This window comes from Cryptomeria japonica, unplaced genomic scaffold, assembly GCF_030272615.1.
Source record: "Cryptomeria japonica unplaced genomic scaffold, Sugi_1.0 HiC_scaffold_141, whole genome shotgun sequence".
In the NCBI taxonomy this organism is placed as follows: Eukaryota; Viridiplantae; Streptophyta; class Pinopsida; order Cupressales; family Cupressaceae; genus Cryptomeria; species Cryptomeria japonica.
In genome coordinates this window covers 282501-297500 of record NW_026728963.1, presented here as the reverse complement: position 1 = coordinate 297500, position 15000 = coordinate 282501, and the positions used below count along the sequence as shown (strand labels likewise).

At 59.8% G+C, this 15000-nt stretch overlaps 1 non-coding gene across 1 annotated transcript; it reads right to left on the bottom strand.

Annotated features, from left to right (window-relative positions):
- Positions 1–3589: 3589 nt before the first annotated feature.
- On the bottom strand, positions 3590–3707 carry LOC131866364 (5S ribosomal RNA). Its single transcript, XR_009364982.1, has one exon. It is a non-coding gene; the product is annotated as a 5S ribosomal RNA (ribosomal RNA).
- Between the last annotated feature and the right edge of the window lie 11293 nt (positions 3708–15000).

The following is a 15000-nucleotide window of genomic DNA, read 5'->3' as shown; positions in this document are numbered from 1 at the left end:
GAAGTCGGAGCCCGGTTTGCCCCGGGTGCGCACCTCGCGTGCACCTTCGCCGCGGTGGGCACCATGGCGTGCACGAAGTCGGAGCCCGGTTTGCCCCGGGTGCCGCACCTCGCGTGCACCTTCGCCGGGGTGGGCACCATGGTGTGCAGACCTTGGCTGGGTTGCGCGCCCTGGTGGGCACCATGGTGCGCACCAAGGAGCGCTCCGAAGTGTGCTCCAAGGTGCGGCCTGCACGAAGTCGGAGCCCGGTTTGCCCCGGGTGTGCACCTCGGGTGGGCACCTTGGTGCGCATGCCTTGCCTGGGCTGCGCACCAGGGCGGGCTCAAGATGCACCCGCGTTCCTTTTTTTTCACTATCTTTCAAAACGGAAATTTTAAAATCTCATTTTTTTTTGCCTTTTTTCTGGAAATTAGTGAAGGCAGCGCATCAAAGGTGCGCACCACTCGCTGCCCACCACGGTGCGCAACGCCGGTGGGCACCCGGGAGTGCTTCGAAGTGTGCTCCAAGGTGCTGCGTAGCACGTTGTCGGAGCCCGGTTTGCCCCGGGTGCGCACCTCGCGTGCACCTTCGTCGGGGTGGGCACCTTGGCTGGGTTTGCCCCGGCTGCGCTCCGAAGCGGGGTTATTGGAGCGCCGCCTCTTTTTTTGTCGGAGCGTTTGGTGGGGTTTCTCGCATTGGCTCTTCCGAGGCCCGGTTGCCACCCTGGCGCGCACGAAGTCGGAAGTAGGGTTAATTGCCCCCGGTTGCGCACCCTTTGCCAGGGTGGGCACCTTACCTGGGCTGCGCACCAGGGCGGGCTCAAGATGGCACGCGCGTTCCGTTTTTTTCACTATCTTTCAAAAACGGAAATTTTAAAATCTCCTTTTTTTTTTGCCTTTTCTGGAAATTAGTGAAGGCAAAGCGCATCAAAGGTGCGCACCTCGCTGCCCACCTTGGTGTGCTCCTGAGGTGCGCACACCGGGAGCGCTACGAAGTGTGCTCCAAGGTGCGGCGTGCACGTTGTCGGAGCCCGGTTTGCCCCGGGTGCGCACCTCGCCTGCACCTTGGCCGGGGTGGGCACCTTGGCTGGGTTTGCCCAGGGTGCGCTCCGAAGCGGGGTTACTGGAGCGCCCCCCTCTTTTTTTTGTCAGAGCGTTTGGTGGGGTTTCTCGCATTGGCTCTTCCCAGGGCCCGGTTGTTGGGTGCGCTCCCCACCCTGGCGCGCGGCGAAGTTGGGAAGTTGGGTTAATTGCCCGGGCGCGCACCTTCGCCAGGGGTGGGCACCTTGGTGCGCACACCTTGGCTGGGCTGCGCACCAGGGGCGAGGCTCAAGATGGCACCAGCATTCCCTTTTTCTCACTATCTTTCAAAACGGAAATTTTAAAATCTCGTTTTTTTTTTGCCTTTATGGAAATTAGTGAAGGCATCGCATCAAAGGTGCGCACTCTCGCTGCCCACCTTGGTGTGCTCCGAGGTGTCCACCACGGTGCGCAACGCCGGTGCGAACCCTGGGAGCGCCCCGATGTGTGCTCCAAGGTGCGGCGTGCACGAAGTCGGACCCCCGGTTTGCCCCGGGTGCGCACCTCGCGTGCACCTTGGTGCGCACCCACCTTGGCTGGGTTGCGCGGCCTGGTGGGCACCATGTGTGCGCACCAAGGAGCGCTCCGAAGTGTGCTCCAAGGTGCGGCGTGCACGAAGTCGGAGCCCGGTTTGCCCCGGGTACGCACCTCGCGTGCACCTTCGCCGGGGTGGGCACCTCGGCTGGGTTGCGCGCCCCTTGGTGCGCACCAAGGAGCGCTCCGAAGTGTGCTCCAAGGTGCGGCGTGCACGAAGTCGGAGCCCGGTTTGCCCCGGGTGCGCACCTTCGCCGCGGTGCGCACCATGGCGTGCACGAAGTCGGAGCCCGGTTTGCCCCGGTGCGCACCTCGCGTGCACCTTCGGCGGGGTTGCGCGCCCTGGTGCGCACCAAGGAGCGCTCCGAAGTGTGCTCCAAGGTGCGGCTGTGCACGAAGTCCGGAGCCCGGTTTGCCCCGGGTGCGCACCTCGCGTGCACCTTCGCCAGGGTGGGCAACCTCGGTGCGCACACCTTCTCAATGTTTTCTTGCCTTTTCTGGAAATTGGTGAAGGCAGTGCCCCGGGTGCGCACCTCGCGTGCACCTTCGCCGCGGTGGGCACCATGGCGTGCACGAAGTCGGAGCCCGGTTTGCCCCGGGTGCGCACCTCGCGTGCACCTTCGCCGGGGTGGGCACCTCGGCTGGGTTGCGCGCCCTGGTGCGCACCAAGGAGCGCTCCGAAGTGTGCTCCAAGGTGCGGCGTGCACGAAGTCGGAGCCCGGTTTTGCCCCGGGTGCGCACCTCGCGTGCACCTTCGCCAGGGTGGGCACCTCGGTGCGCACACCTTCTCAATGTTTTCTTGCCTTTTCTGGAAATTGGTGAAGGCAGCGCATCAAAGGTGGCCACCTCGGTGTGCTCCGAGGTGCGAACCCGAGAGCGCTCCGAGGTGCCCACGAAGTCGAAAGTCGGGTTAATTGCATTGTTTTCCCCGGGTGCGCTCCGAGGTGCGCAACATCGGCGCGCACCAAGGAGGGCTCCGAAGTGTGCTCCAAGGTGGCACGATGGCGTGCACCTCTGGTGCGCACGATTCGGAGCTCGGTTTGACCGGGGTGCGCACACCTTGGCTGGGTTGCGCACCTTTTGTGCGCTCCAAGGTGCGCACGAAGTCGGAGCTCGGTTTGCCCCGGGTGCGCACCTTCGCAAGGGTGCGCACCTTGATGCGCACGCCTTGGCTGGCGCTGCGCACCTTGGTGGGCGCCATGGTGCGCACCTTTCGTGCGCTCCAAGGTGCGCACGAAGTCGGAGCTCGGTTTGCCCCGGGTGCGCACCTTGGTGGGCGCCATGGTGCACTCCGAGGTGCCCAAGATTGGTGCGCACCAAGGAGCGCTCCGAAGTGCGCTCCAAGGTGCGCGCGAAGTCGAAAGTTGGGTTAATTGTCCGGTTTGCCTCGGGTGCGCACCTTGCGTGCACCTTCGCCAGGGTGGGCGCCTTGGTGCGCACACCTTGGCTGGGCTGCGCACACTTGGCACCCGCGTTTCCTTCATTTTAAATTTTATTTTTTTACAATCTCTCAAGTGGGAAATTCTATAATCTCAACTTTTTTTGCCTTTTCAGGAAACTTTTGAATGGAGCGCATCATTGGTGCGCTCCGAAGTGTGCTCCAAAGCTCTCTCCAGCTGCGTGCACCTGCCCCGGCGCGCACCCCGCCCGCCCAGCTTCGCTCACCTGTCCCGGGCGTCTGGTGCGGAACCTTAGAGTAAGAAACATCACCGTGCACTTGGCCAACGTGGCCGACTCGACCGAGCGCGCACTGGCCGAGGTGCACACCGATTTCACCTGGGTGCGCGCAGCAGCACCTCGGCGCACCGGGGTGCGCGCACAACGCCCGGGTTGCACCGTGGCCTGTGTGCTCGGGCGCCTCGGGTGCGCGCTCGTGTCGCCCCCGCGCGCGCGGTAGTGCGGGCAGCGCACCCCGGCCCGGCCCGGCCCCCGACGAGAACGCAAACGGGCAAAAGGTTTATTCAAATAGCATTGCGACGCCGGCGAAAAACTAAAAAAGGGTGCAACACCGGGACTTCCCGGAGGTCACCCATCCCAGTACTACTCCGGCCCAAGCGCGCTTAACTGCGGAGTTCTGATGGGATCCGGTGCACTAACGCTGGTATGATCGCACCCGTTATGAGCTTGTCGCAGTGTGTACTTAGCAAACCGCGACCCACGTGCGAATCCACCCCGGCCACCCACCCCCGTCGAGGTGCACACCCTCCCTCGCGAAGTGCGCCCCGTTCGCCAAGTGTGAGCCCTGCCCGGTGCGCGCACCTTGCTAGGGCGTCGGGTGTGCACCCGGCCCGGCCTACGTGCGTGCACCTGGAGGGGGCGTCGTGTGCGTGCAGTGTCCCGTCTGCAACGCGGTGCCCACACACCACCTCGGCGCAACGACCTGCACTCACATGTGGGCCGAGTGCACCTTGGTGCATGTTCGGGGCACCTCGGGTGCACGCTCGATCTTGCCCCGGTGCACCAAGGCGCTCGGTTTGCCCCGGGTGCGCACTTGGTGCAAGGTGGGCACCCAAAATAGGGATCAAGCACCAAAACACAAGTTTCGGGATGCAAAATGGGACCCAAGGACCACAAATGGCTTCCAAGACCCATGATGGGTCCACGAGAACAAAAATGTGTTCCGAGACTTAATAAACAAATATTGGGTTTTAGGAGAAGAAACATGCTCTGATGCCCAAAACGAGAATCGACCCCGAAAAGGCCACAGGCCAAAAGTGGATGCGAGACAAAAAAAAATGGGACCCGAGGACCAAAATTGGGTTCCCAGGTCGAAGACAGGGCAAACCGGACAAGAAACGACCTCTAAGGCTCGAAATGAGTCCCGGACGACTAAAACTTGACAAGAAGCACCCATCAGGCACCAACTCGACACCCATGGGATGCCGACCCACCCGGGCTTCACCTAGCACACCCTTGGCACCCACCCACCCTCGCACCCAACCTCGCACCCAACTTAGCACCTTTGAACCCACATTGGCACTCCACCCTGACCCTGGCACCTTGGAACCCACATTGGCACTCACCTTGACCCTGGCACCCACCTTTGCACTCAACTTGGACCCACCCTGGCTCCCACCTCGGCACCCACCCAGACACCCACCTTGGTTCCTTGGCACCCCACCTTGGATCCTTGGCACCCACCCCGACACCCACCTTGGCACGCAACTTGGCTACTTGCCACCCACCTTGGCTCCTTGACGCCCACCCCGACAACCACCCCGTGACCTACCCTGGCTAGGGTTGGTGCACACCCACCCTGGTGCCCACCTTGGCACCCACCCTATGACCCACCTTGGCACGCACCTTAGTACCCACCCCGTTACCCACCCTAGGACCCACCCCGTGACCACCTTGGCCAGGTGGGTGCACCCACCCTGGTGCCCACCTTGGCACCCACCATCCTAGCACCCAGCCTGTGACCGGCTTGGGAACCCAACCTTGCACCCCGCCACCCGTCTTGGCCATGTGGGTGCGCACCCATCCTGGCACCCACGTTGTGACACACCCTTTAACCCACGCACCCTAGCACCCACGTTGGCACCCACCTTGGAACCCAACCTAGCAACTTGGCACCCACCCCGTGACCCACCTTGGCATCCACCATAGCAGTCGCCGACTTGGCACCCACCTCGGCACCCACCTTGACACTTGTGGACCCACCTTGCCACTCACCCTAGCATCGACCCATCCTAACACCCACCCTGGCACCTTTGCACCCTAGCACTCACCCATCCTAGCACCTAACCTGTGACCCACCTTGACACTCACCCTCGCACCCACCTTGGAACCCAACCTAGCACCCACCCACCCTGACACCAACCCTAGCACCTACCCACCCTTGCACCCACCTGTGACCCATCTTGGCACACACCCATCCTACCACTCAACCTATCACCCACCTTCTCACCCACCTTGGCATCCACCTTAGCACCCACCCACACTGGCACCTTGGCACCCACCTCGGGCAAGGTGGGTGCACACCACCCTGGCACCCAATTTAGAACCCACCGAGCATGTTACCCACCTTGGCACCACATTGCAGCCCACCCTAGTACCCACCCTATGACCCACATTGGCATCCACACCCTAGCACCCAGGCACCTCGACACCCGCATTGACACCACCCTAGCACTGAACCTGTGACCCACCTTGGAACTCACCCTAGAAACCCACCCACCTGTGAACCACCTTGGCATCCACCTTAGCACCCACCCACCTTGGCACCCACTCTAGCACTCACCCATCCTAACACCCAACTTGTTACCCACCTTGGCACCCGCCCTCGCGTCCACCTTGAAACCCACCCTAGCACCCACCCACGCAGGAGCCCAACCTTGGCACCCAACCTAACACCCACGCATCCTGGCACCCAACTTGTGACCCACCTTGGAACCCACCCTAGTACCCACCTTTGAACCCACTATATCACCAACCCACCTTGGCACCCACCCTATGACCCTCTTTGGAATCCACCCTAGCACGCACCCACCCTGGCACCCACCATGGAGCGCACCCTAGCACCCACCCACCTCGGCACGCACCTCAACACCCACCTTGGTGTGCGCACTGCGCCAACCTCTCAAAGACCCTATGTGGTGCGCTCCAAAGTGTACACCTTTGGTGCGCTCCAAGGTGCGCACCTTTGGTGCACACCGAGGTGCACACCAAAGTGTGCTCCGAGGTGAGCACCAAAGTGCACTCCAGGGTGCACACCAAGGCGTGCACCTTTGGTGCGGTCAATGCAAACGAATTCGGAAGTTGTGGGGTCGATGTCCTAATCGCTGCTGCAGACTACACGTATGAGAATCGGACAAATAGCTTTATATAGGGGAGGGTGTTGCGTTTGATGGTCGACTCCCCTGGTTGTGTGCACTGCACCAACTTCAAAGACCCTGTCTTGTTTAAGAAGTCAAAAGTTGGGGTGGATGTCCTAATCATTGCTGCAGTCTACGCATGTATGAGAATCAGACAAATAGCTTATATAGGGGAGGTGTTGCATTCGGTGGTTGACTCCCCTGGTTGTGCGCACTGCGCAACCTCAAAGACCCCGCATAGCAGAAGAAGTCGGAAGTCGGATTTTGGTGAGCACCAAGGCGTGCACCTTTGGTGCGGTCAACGCAGACGAATTCAGAAGTTGGGGTGGATGTCCTAATCGTTGTTGCAGGCTACACATGTATGAGAATCAGACAAATAGCTTATATAGGGGAGGTGTTGGGTTTGATGGGTCAACTCCCTTGGTTGTGCGCATTACGCCAACCTCAAAGACCTTGTTTTCGTTAAGAAGTCAAAAGTTGGGGGTCAATGTCCCTAATGGCTCCTGCAGGCTACACATGTATGAGAATCGGACAAATAGCTTATATAGGGAGGTGTTGGGTTTGATGGGTCGACTCCCCTGGTTGTGCGCATTACGTCAACCTCAAAGACCTTGTTTTCGTTAAGAAGTCAAAAGTTGGGGTCGATGTCCTAATTGCTCCTGTAGACTACACATGTATGAGAATCAGACAAATAGCTTATATAGGGGAGGTGTTGGGTTTGATGGGTTGACTCCCCTAGTTGTTCGCATTACACCAACCTCAAAGACCTTGTTTTCGTTTAGAAGCCGAAAGTTGGGGTCGATGTCCTAATTGCTCCCTGCAGGCTACGCATGTATGAGAATCAGACAAATAGCTTATATAGGGGGAGGTGTTGGGTTTGATGGGTCGACTCCCCTGGTTGTGCGCATTGCGCCAACCTCAAAGACCCTGCATTGCGGATGAAGTCGAAAGTCAGAGTTTGGTGTGCTACAAGGTGTGGTCGAAGGTGCTCACCTAGGTGTGCACCTTTGGAGCACAGGAAAAGTGCCCTCCAAAAGTGCGCACCTTTGGAGTGCACAAAAGTGCCCTCCAAAAGTGCGCACCTTTGGAGCGCAGAAAAGTGCCCTCCAAAAAGTGCCCTCCAAAAGTGCGCACCTTTGGAGCGCAGAAAAGTGCCCTCCAAAAAGTGCCCTCCAAAAGTGCGCACCTTTGGAGCGCAGAAAAGTGCCCTCCAAAAAGTGCCCTCCAAAAGTGCGCACCTTTGGAGCGCAGAAAAAGTGCCCTCCAAAAGTGCGCACCTTTGGAGCGCAGAAAAAGTGCCCTCCAAAAAGTGCCCTCCAAAAAGGTGCGCACCTTTGGAGCGCAGAAAAGTGCCCTCCAAAAAGTGCCCTCCAAAAGTGCGCACCTTTGGAGCGCAGAAAAGTGCCCTCCAAAAAGTGCCCTCCAAAAGTGCGCACCTTTGGAGCGCAGAAAAGTGCCCTCCAAAAAAGTGCCCTCCAAAAGTGCGCACCTTTGGAGCGCAGAAAAGTGCCCTCCAAAAAGTGCCCTCCAAAAGTGCGCACCTTTGGAGCGCAGAAAAGTGCCCTCCAAAAGTGCGCACCTTTGGAGCGCACAAAAGTGCCCTCCAAAAGTGCGCACTTTGGTGCGCACCAAGGCGCTGGTTCGGTCGTTGCAGGCGAGTTCGGAAGTGGGGTCGATGTCCTGAGCGGAGGTGCAAACTACACAGGTGTCGGAATCGGACAAATAGCTTATATAGGGGAGGTGTATGCTTCGATGGGTCGACTCCCCAGGTTGAGCGCACCGCGCCAACCTCAAAGACCCTACGGTATGGATGAAGTCGGAAGTTGGGTCCGATGACCAATTCGATTAGTAGGTATGCTCATGAGGTCGGAATTTGGGTCCGATGACCTGCCATGTGCAGGAAGGCGAATGTTGACACTGTGCGTTGCAAGGTGCACACCAAGGCGCTGGTGCGGTCTTTTTAGTCGAGTTCGGAAGTTGGGGTCGATGTCCTGATCGGAGGTGCAAGCTACACAGGTGTGGGAATCGGACAAATAGCTTATATAGGGGAGGTGTATGCTTCGTAGGGTCGACTCCCCGGGTTGAGCGCACCGCGCCAACCTCAAAGACCCTACGGTATGGATGAAGTCGGAAGTTGGGTCCGATGACCGATTCGATATGTAGGCATACTCGCGAGGTCGGAATTTGGGTCCGATGACCTGCCACGTGCAGGAAGGCGAATGTTGGCACTGTGCGTTGCAAGGTGCGCACCAAGGCGCTGGTTCGGTCGTTGGAGGCGAGTTCGGAAGTTGGGGTCGATGTCTTGATCGGAGGTGCAAACTACACAGGTGTGGGAATCGGACAAATAGCTTATATAGGAGGTGTATGCTTCGTTGGGTCGACTCCCCGGGTTGAGCGCACCGCGCCAACCTCAAAGACCCTACGTATGGATGAAGTCGGAAGTTGGGTCCGATGACCGATTCGATATGTAGGCATACTCGCGAGGTCGGAATTTGGGTCCGATGACCTGCCATGTGCAGGAAGGCGAATGTTGGGACTGTGCGTCGCAAGGTGCGCACCAAGGCGCTGGTGCCGTCGTTGCAGTCGAGTTCGGAAGTTGGGTTCGATGTCCTGGTCAGAGGTGCAAACTACACAGGTGTGGGAATCGGACAAATAGCTTATATAGGGGAGGTGTATGCTTCGATGGTCGACTCCCTGGGTTGAGCGCACCGCGCCAACCTCAAAGACCCTACAGTATGGATGAAGTCGGAAGTTGGGTCCGATGACCGATTCGATACGTAGCATATTGGCGAGGTCTGAATTTGTGTCCGATGACCTGCCATGCGCAGGAAGGCGGAATTTGGGTCCGATGACCGAGTTGATGGCGTGCCATGCGCAGAAAGGCGGAATTTGGGTCCGATGACCGAGTTGATGTTGATGGCCCGCCATGCACAGGAAGGCGGAATTGGGTCCGATGACCGATTTGAAGGCGTGCCATACGCAAAAAGGCGGAGTTTGGGTCCGATGACCGAGTTGATATTGATGGCCCGCCATGCGCAGGAAGGCGGAATTTGGGTCCGATGACCAGACATACGCATGGAGTCCGACTCGGGGGCCGATGTTCGATTCGATGACTTGCATTGTGGGTAAAGTCGGAAGTTGTGGTCTTTGACCCGATTCGATGACCAGACTTCGGCTGCTTGAGAATCGGACAAATAACTTATATAGGGGAGGTAGTGTTCTCGAGCATCCTCCCCCCGTGCCCGTTTATGTCGATTGATGCTGGTGCTCGACTGGTTGGAGCGCTCGGATGCAAAAATCTTGCACCAGGATTTATCGATTGTGATGGACACGGCAAGTCTCCTGATTGCTATGCAGGAGCTCATCGTGAATCTCTATGCGGCCTTGGTATGGACTCGACCTGCGGAATGGGTTCGGCAATGGTAGTCGCTCCAACACGTCCTTGCAATGGCCACAGAGGTGATTCGACTAGAGCTCCAGTCTAGCTTTTGGGTTGCTTGGCGGACTGGTATAGCGCCGATCGAGTTCCGGCCATGAACGTTTTAGATAGCTCTTGGGCTTTCTGGGACGGAAGTCGGAAGTTTGGGCTGTTGTCCGATTTGATGACCATTCTTCGGATGTGTGAGAATCGGACAAATAACTTATATAGGGGACTGTGTTGTCTCACGCAGCCCCCTCCGTGCCCCTCTATCTCGACCGATGTTGGTGCTTGAAAGGGTTGGGATCGCTCGGATTTATAAACGTGCACCACCATTTGTCGAGTGTGAGGGACGCGGCAGGTCTCCTAAATGCTATGCGGGCGCTCTCTGAGAATCTCTATCCGCCTCGACACAGACTAGTCTTGCTGAATGGTTTGGCACTGGTAGTCGATCCAACACGTCGTTGTTGTGGCCGCCTAGGCGATTCGATTCGAGCCCCCGTCTAGCTTTTGGGTTGCTTGGCGGATTTTGCCCTATCCGCAAGTGAGCTCGGTCCCTAAACGTTCGAGAAACCCGATTGCTATGCGCCGACTCTCTTCTTGCGAGCCTCCATCTAGCTTTTGGGTCTCTACGGAACGGAAGTCGGAATCTGGGACCGTTGTTTGATTCGACGAGGCAGACTACGGTTGTGCGAGAATCGAACAAATAACTTATATAGGGGAGGTGTTGACTGGAGCATTCTCCCCGTGCCCCTCTAACTCGACCAATGCTGGCGCTCGAACGGTGGTAGCGCTCGGATTTTCATTGAGCGCCAGCATTGGTCGATTTAGAGGGGCAATGCGAGATTCCCGAATGCTATGCGAGGGCTCTAACGGAAATGTCTATTGGTTTCGGTATGGATGCAATTGCGAGTGGTTCGGCAAAGGTAGTCGTTCCGATGCGTCCATGTCGTGGCCAAATCGATAATTCGATTTGAGCCCTCGTATAGCATTTGGGTCTCTCGATGTGATTCCGCATTCAGTCCCTTTGGGCACTGCTTGAGCCGCATCCCAGGGGTTCCCTTCCCAATAATCTGCCTCGCAACCCGATTGCTATGCGGTGAGGCTCCTCGCCGCCTCGGAACTATCTGTGTATCAGACGCATCGCGGGATAAGGGGTTGGCAACGGTAGTCGCCCCAAGCGCGTCCGATGCTTGGACCATTCCGAGGCGGCCCTGAAGCCTCTTCCGTCTAGCCGTTGGGTCCTTCTCGCCGCATCCCTCGCCTCGCACCCCGATTGCTATGCGGTGAGGCTCCTCGGCCGCCTCGGAACTATCTGTGTATCGGACGCGTCGCGGGATAAGGGGTTGTCACTGGTAGTCGCCCCAAGCGCGTCCGATGCTTGGACCATTCCGAGGCGGCCCTGAAGCCTCTTCCGTCTAGCCGTTGGGTCCTTCTCGCCGCATCCCTCGCCTCGCACCCCGATTGCTATGCGGTGAGGCTCCTCGGCCGCCTCGGAACTATCTGTGTATCGGACGCGTCGCGGGATAAGGGGTTGTCATTGGTAGTCGCCCCAAGCGCGTCCGATGCTTGGACCATTCCGAGGCGGCCCTGAAGCCTCTTCCGTCTAGCCGTTGGGTCCTTCTCGCCGCATCCCTCGCCTCGCACCCCCGATTGCTATGCGGTGAGGCTCCTCGGCCGCCTCGGAACTATCTGTGTATCGGACGCGTCGCGGGATAAGGGGTTGTCACTGGTAGTCGCCCCAAGCGCGTCCGATGCTTGGACCATTCCGAGGCGGCCCTGAAGCCTCTTCCGTCTAGCCGTTTGGGTCCTTCCTCGCCGCATCCCTCGCCTCGCACCCCGATTGCTATGCGGTGAGGCTCCTCGGCCGCCTCGGAACTATCTGTGTATCGGACGCGTCGCGGGATAAGGGGTTGTCACTGGTAGTACGCCACCCAAGCGCGTTCGATGCTTGGACCATTCCGAGGCGGCCCTGAAGCCTCTTCCGTCTAGCCGTTGGGTCCTTCTCGCCGCATCCCTCGCCTCGCACCCCGATTGCTATGCGGTGAGGCTCCTCGGCCGCCTTGGAACTATCTGTGTATCGGACGCGTCGCGGGATAAGGGGTTGTCACTGGTAGTCGCCCCAAGCGCGTCCGATGCTTAGACCATTCCGAGGCGGACCCGAAGCCTCTTCCGTCTAGCCGTTGGGTCCTTCTCGCCGCATCCTTCGCCTCGCACCCCGATTGCTATGCGGTGAGGCTCCTCGGCCGCCTCGGAACTATCTGTGTATCGGACGCGTCGCGGGATAAGGGGTTGTCACTGGTAGTCGCCCCAAGCGCGTCCGATGCTTGGACCATTCCGAGGCGGACCCGAAGCCTCTTCCGTCTAGCCGTTGGGTCCTTCTCGCCGCATCCCTCGCCTCGCACCCCGATTGCTATGCGGTGAGGCTCCTCGGCCGCCTTGGAACTATCTGTGTATCGGACGCGTCGCGGGATAAGGGGTTGTCACTGGTAGTCGCCCCAAGCGCGTCCGATGCTTGGACCATTCCGAGGCGGACCCGAAGCCTCTTCCGTCTAGCCGTTGGGTCCTTCTCGCCGCATCCCTCGCCTCGCACCCCGATTGCTATGCGGTGAGGCTCCTCGGCCGCCTTGGAACTATCTGTGTATCGGACGCGTCGCGGGATAAGGGGTTGTCACTGGTAGTCGCCCCAAGCGCGTCCGATGCTTGGACCATTCCGAGGCGGACCCGAAGCCTCTTCCGTCTAGCCGTTGGGTCCTTCTCCGCCGCATCCCTCGCCTCGCACCCCGATTGCTATGCGGTGAGGCTCCTCGGCCGCCTTGGAACTATCTGTGTATCGGACGCGTCGCGGATAAGGGGTTGTCACTGGTAGTCGCCCCAAGCGCGTCCGATGCTTGGACCATCCGAGGCGGCCCCGAAGCCTCTTCCGTGTAGCCGTTGGGTCCTTCTCGCCGCATCCCTCGCCTCGCACCCCGATTGCTATGCGGTGAGGCTCCTCGGCCGCCTTGGAACTATCTGTGTATCGGACGCGTCGCGGGATAAGGGGTTGTCACTGGTAGTCGCCCCAAGCGCGTCCGATGCTTGGACCATTCCGAGGCGGCCCCGAAGCCTCTTCCGTGTAGCCGTTGGGTCCTTCTCCGCGCATCCCTCGCCTCGCACCCCGATTGCTATGCGGTGAGGCTCCTCGGCCGCCTTGGAACTATCTGTGTATCGGACGCGTCGCGGGATAAGGGGTTGTCACTGGTAGTCGCCCCAAGCGCGTCCGATGCTTGGACCCATTCCGAGGCGGACCTGAAGCCTCTTCCCTCTAGCCGTTGGGCTTTCTCGCCGCATCCCTCGCCTCGCACCCTGATTGCTATGCTGTGAGGCTCCTCGGCCGCCTTGGAACTATCTGTGTATCGGACGCATCGCGGGATAAGGGGTTGGCAAGTGGTAGTCGCCCCAAGCGCATCCGATGCTTGGACCATTCCGAGGCGGCCCCTGCAGCCTCTTCCGTCTAGCCGTTGGGGCCATCTCGCCGCATCCCCCACCTCGCACCACGATTGCTATGCGGTGAGGCTCCTTGGCCGCCTCGGAAACTATCTGTGTATCGGACGCATCGCGGATAAGGGTTGTCACTGGTAGTCGCCCCAAGCGCGTCCGATGCTTGGACTATTCCGAGGCGGCCCTGCAGCCTCTTCCGTCTAGCCGTTGGGGCCATCTCGCTGCATCCCCCACCTCCTCGGCCGCCTCGGAACTATCTGTGTATCGCGCATCGCGGGATAAGGGGTTGGCAGTGGTAGTCGCCCCAAGCGCGTCCGATGCTTGGACTATTCCGAGGCAGCCCTGCAGCCTCTTCCGTCTAGCCTTTGGGGCCATCTCGCCGCATCCCTCGCTCGCACCCCGATTGCTATGCGGTGAGGCTCCTCGGCCGCCTGGGAACTATCTTCGTATCGGACGCATCGCGGGATAAGGGGTTGTCACTGGTAGTCGCCCCCAAGCGCGTCCGATGCTTGGACTATTCCGAGGCGGCCCTGTGGCCTCTTCCGTCTAGCCGTTGGGGCCAGGCCATCTCGCCGCATCCCCCACCTCGCACCCCGATTGCTATGCGGTGAGGCTCTTCGGCCGCCTTGGAACTATCTTCGTATCGGACGCATTGCGGGATAAGGGGTTGTCACTGGTAGTGGCCCCAAGCGCGTCCGATGCTTGGACTATTCCGAGGCGGCCCTGCAGCCTCTTCCGTCTAGCCGTTGGGGCCATCTCGCCGCATCCCCCACCTCGCACCCCGATTGCTATGCGGTGAGGCTCCTCGGCCGCCTTGGAACTATCTTCGTATCGGACGCATCGCGGGATAAGGGGTTGTCACTGGTAGTCGCCCCAAGCGCGTCCGATGCTTGGACTATTCCGACGCGGCCCTGTGGCCTCTTCCGTCTAGCCGTTGGGGCCATCTCGCCGCATCCCCCACCTCGCACCCCGATTGCTATGCGGTGAGGCTCCTCGGCCGCCTTGGAACCATCTTCGTATCGGACGCATCGCGGGATAGGGGGCTGTCACTGGTAGTCGCCCCAAGCGTGTCCGATGCTTGGACCATTCCTAGGCGGCCCTGAAGCCTCTTCCGTCTAGCCGTTGGGGCCTTCCCGCCCCATCCCTCGCCTCGCACCCCCGATTGCTATGCGGTGAGGCTCCTCGGCCGCCTTGGAACCATCTGTGTATCGGACGCATCGCGGGATAAGGGGTTGGCACTGGCAGTCGCCCCAAGCGCGTCCGATGCTTGGACCATTCCGAGGTGGCCCTGAAGCCTCTTCCGTCTAGCCGTTGGGGCCTTCCCGCCCCATCCCTCGCCTCGCACCCCGATTGATATGCGGTGAGGCTCCTCGGCCGCCTTGGAACTATCTGTGTATCGGACGCATCGCGGGATAAGGGGTTGGCACTGGTAGTCGTCCCAATCGCATCCGATGCTTGGACCATTCCGAGGCGGCCCTGCAGCCTCTTCCGTTTAGCCGTCGGGGCCTTCCCGCCGCATCCCTCGCCTCGCATCCCGATTCCTATGCGGTGAGTCTTCTCGGCCGCCGCGGAACTATACCTGTTATTGCTACTGCATCCTTCGGCTGGTAACCTCCTCTGCCGCCTTGGAACGTTCTCTTTGTCGGACGCGTCGCGGGATAAGGGGTTGGCACTGGTAGTCGCCCCAAGCGCGCCC